We start from the raw sequence: 4,861 nt of genomic DNA, 5'->3' as shown, positions 1-4,861 counted from the left end.
ACATGAAATATCTGTATATGTACTGTATGATATGTTACGGTACATGTGGGAATACGGTACATATGGGAAAACTAGGGTTAGGGTTAGGTGCTAGGGTGCTAGGGTTAGTGATAGGGTGCTAGGGTTAGGGTTAGACATGCCAGCATGTACCAAGTCAATGTTTTATGCTGTCATGTCCCCGGAAATGCCGACATAAACCGTTTTCCCACATGTACCGTAACATATATATATATGTATTTTATCTGTAATATCTCTGTGAATATCTGTCTGTCCTTCTGCCTCTATGTCTCTGTCTGTCTCCTCCCAGAGCTGAGGTGTGGGAACAGTGAGATGACCTTAGTGCTCCCAGTGTCCACATTCAAGCACCTGGATCTGTCAGAACTGCAGCTCAACAACCCCTCCTGTCCTGTCAACTACAACTCCACCCATGTGACCGCCCGAATCTCCCTGACTGGCTGCGGCACGAAGACAGTGGTAAGACTTTGAAAAAGAAATCAGAAATCAGAAATCAGAAAAACAGACATAGGCCTACATGTCATCCACTGAACTGAATGAAGGTAAATGTACTCATATTATGTGCACTTCGATTTTTGACTGACTGTAATAGTTAGTAGCTACATGTCAATCAGACAAGGGTTTCCATAACTACGGGGATCATCAAGCCTCTCAAGATGTAGAATTTGACATAATTTATGCACTTGTATAATAGAGGCTGTGGAAACTCTGTGGAAAATCCTTTAATTCTTCTGCCTACAACCTGGAGTGTTAGCTCTTTGTGTTAGCTTATGGAGCTATTACCTAGACTTTAGCTCAGTGGGCCATCATGGTCCTGTGTCGAACAGGCTGTCACTACTCATTTCACTACAACTGGGGTCTAAAAGGGATCACTGAGATGATGTTTCTGTGTTTATGTAATTCAAGTGACCCATTCCCACACCTGTCCCTCTCTGCCCATCTACTACCATCTTTCTTTCTTGCGGCCGCTGCACCCAAGCTCTGGAACAGCCTCCCCCTCCACGTATGGGCCGCTCAGACCCTGGAGGTTTTTAAATCCCTCCTAAAAGCCCACCTGTTTTCCCTGGCCTTCCCCCCCACTTAGCCATTGTTAGGTCCCTGGCTTTTATTGTTTTACTGTTTTATAGTTTTTAGTCCTTTTATCTTCTCTTCTTTTAATTGTTATCATATATTGTATTGTGTTGCATTTGTATCTAATATCCTGCACTGCAAAACCAGTTTTACACCTGTGAAGCACTTTGGTTCAGCTGCTGCTGCTGTATGTAAATGTGCTATATATTAAGCTTTCATTCATTCATTCATTCATTCATTCATTCATTCATATAAATAAAGTTGACTTGACTTGACTTGACTTTCTCCCCAGCACTCTCGTTCAGAGCTGGTTTACACCAACACCCTGCAAAGCGTGCGCCCGTACTCCATCACCACCCGCATGCCCGCCCTGCTCCTCCCGCTCGCCTGCCGTATCCCAGGCAGGGAGGCCACGGGCCCGCGCTTCGTCATCACCGTGCCGTCAGAGGTGGAGACATTCGGTCCCGTCGCATTCTGGTTGGAGTTTCACCTGCCGGGGAGGGGGCCTCTGGCCGCCGAGACCCGTCTCCCCAGGTTCCGTCGCCTCGGCCCGCCACAGCCGGAGCGGGTACGGCGAGAGGTCCCGACTGTGGCCCACACTCTGGATCTACACGTGTTCTCCAACTGCTCTATCGGCAGGGCTGAGTTGATGGTGGGCCGCTGCGTCGAGTCAGCGACAGAGGACTTCACAACAAGCCGGCCTCTCCTCGACCAGGGGTCAGTACAGGCCAGCTAGGGCCTCATTAATCAACACTATGACAGTTTTGGTCCACTTTCATAGCCTAGTTATTTGTTATCAAGTCATATTTATGACATTGATTTTTTTTTTTACTGAAGCTGCAGCTGTTTTGGACACCATGAACCAATAAAATACAATCTCAAATAGGAAACTTGTGTGAGATTGGTCAAAGAACAATAGATCACAATATCAGTTCCATATAGACAACAAAACCATTCAGGCCTTGTATCTCTCTCTCTCTCTCTCTCTCTCTCTCTCTCTCTCTCTCTCTCTCTCTCTCTCTCTCTCTCTCTCTCTCTCTCTCTCTCTCTCGCTCAGGTGTGTGACCGGAAAAGAAACACTGGAGATTATTACATCATCCTCCACTTCCAGGGTGTACCGAATCGACTTAAGCACTCTGGAACCTCAAGGAACCACGGTCTGTCTGTCTGTCTGTCTGTCTGTCTGTCTGACCATTTCATAATTTGTGACTAATACAATTTTCCATCTGGAAACTTTATAAAATCAGTTTGTTTATGATCTACATTTCTCTCACATAGTTTTCCCAGATATATATTTGAGAATCTCTCCAAAAACATAGATGAATATACTGTGTCAAGTCAGCATGTTTAGAATGTAAGTATAGCATGTGGTTTACTGGGTTTCCTGTCCGCTGCAGATGTACGTGGAGTGCACAGTGCATCTCTGTATCACCACCCTGCCCTCTCAGAAGTGCCTTGACCCATGCGAAGAAGCACAACCAAGAAACAACAACGAGACGTTAGTTAATAACCTGCTGACCAGAACGTACACTGTCCGCTCTGGTCCTGTTAGTCTCCTTCTAACCACACCGTCACCACCTAATACCCTTACAACCACAACCACAGGCATCACCATGGCAACAAAAACAACAACAACAACAACAACCGTAACAAGCTCAAAAGGTAGGAGTAGACTAAAATTGCAGGTCATTTCCACCAACAAAAATAACAAACGGTTATTGCAACCATCTAGTGCTGCGAATTTTGAATGAACTGACTTTTGCCCGAATTGACAGTCTTGTCTATTTGTTTTTTTTTCACTTCCCCCCCCCCCTCCAGATACAGCAGACGCCTCTGCCATGGCCGTGACTGTGGTCTTGTCTCTCACTCATGTTATTCTTCAGATGGTCCTTCTTCACTGAATACATAGAGTTTATCATACCATTATGTGAAATGTTGTATGCTATATGCATGCTGCGTCATGTATGGTAACTACACAAGACCTTTACTGTTGTAGCAGCATCAATTGTAATACTGTATGTTCCATAAGGGATGACTTAAACGTAATGATTTAAACACAAAGATTCCAAACTTAAAACTGGTGCAGATAACACATTAATAATATTATGCAGGAGTTACATTGCCGATATCACAATATGGTTCTGGGTGAACATGATGAAATTTATAATAGCATATTGATTTTCAATTTCTACTTCAATCTGTATACTGTATGCATTTAAATCAAAAAGTGAAACATTGGTTTGTTACCACCGTCACAGACAAATCCTGCTTTACAAACCAAAGCTTCAAATCATAGTTTAATTTATTTCTTCACACTAATGTATTGTATGCTGGATTATGTTATCTCTTCGTCCCTCTCGAAAGCAATATTAAGCAGTACATTTGGCTTCAAATAAAATAACAATTGTAGGCTATAACAAATAACAAATGTGGATTGTCATGCAGTGACAAGAATGATAATGTAGGTCATTCAAATGCAAATCATGAATGATTATACTTAGTAAGTCATTTGTAAAAGACTTACTACTATAGTTAGAGACAAAACATCCACTTCGATGCACTTCCCTTGACCGGAGATAGACTCCGGAGGTAGACTCCGACCGAATGAATCATGTTTACTATTTGGTCGACAATCTTTTGCATGCAATAACTGCATGAAGTCTGTGACCTCACCAGATATTGGGTATCTTCTCTGGTAATGCTCTGCCAGGCCTGTACTGAGAAAACACAACAAACTAGAAACACCTGTCAAGCCAATTGTGTGAGACAATATATAAAAAGTGTTGTAATTTCTAAATGGTGAAACCAATATGTACACAAATACCATCAAATAAAAGCTTTTAATTCATAATGTTCTCACAACTCTTAATCAAGAAATCTGAAGAAACCATTTTGACACTGTTCATGTTGTACAACTCAACATGGGTTTCAATGGTCACCAAAAGTGTATTTATATTTCTAGATAGATAGAACTCACTATATTATATTATAATGTATATATTATATTATCTCACTATAATATGCCATTCAGCTGACACTTTTATCCAAAGCGACTTACATTGCAGTGAGTGCATGCATTTTTCAGTATAGGTCCCAGCATAGTGTGTGTGTGTGAGAGAGAGAGAGAGAGAGAGAGAGAGAGAGAGAGAGAGAGAGAGAGAGAGAGAGAGAGTGCGTGTGCGTGTGTGTGTGTGTGTGTGTGTGTGTGTGTGTGTGTGTGTGAGTGAGTGAGTGAGAGAGAGTGAGGCCGATGGCTCACTAAACTTCCTCCACTACCAATAATTGTAATACTTTTAGCCAGCTAATCAAGCACACAAAGTTTCGACTTAAAGTTACTTTTCTGATTCACCTTGATCAAAAAATAATAACAATCTGAAATGATAGGGGGGGGGAATCAGATTCTCCCAGTACACACAAGTGTCTCCGGAGTAGGGGCTAGAACTTGTTTTTGAATAGGCCCGCAACCTTTCTGTTGACTGACTGGGAAGTGGGAATCTGACCAGTGACCAATTATCATTCAGAATGGGAGGAGACTGACCCGCCTTCATCTGGGAGTACATTCGTAAACGCGCTCTGGAAATCTGATCAGCACTCGCGGAATCCCCTCTCGTCCAATCAAATCACTCGGTTCCTTTATAACGTCGAACCCAGTGTGCGCTCCGGCGCTCTCGGAGCGGATTTTACGAACGCACCCTTGAACCACGCCTCTTTTCAAGGAACCAGATTGTTGTTAGCGGTGTTGCTACACTGGGCAGCTCTTCTCTGACATTTCAAC

The sequence above is a fragment of the Nansenia antarctica genome (assembly GCF_963989245.1).
Source record: "Nansenia antarctica genome assembly, chromosome: 5".
Taxonomy (NCBI): domain Eukaryota; kingdom Metazoa; phylum Chordata; class Actinopteri; order Argentiniformes; family Microstomatidae; genus Nansenia; species Nansenia antarctica.
Note: the sequence above shows the minus strand (reverse complement) of the source record.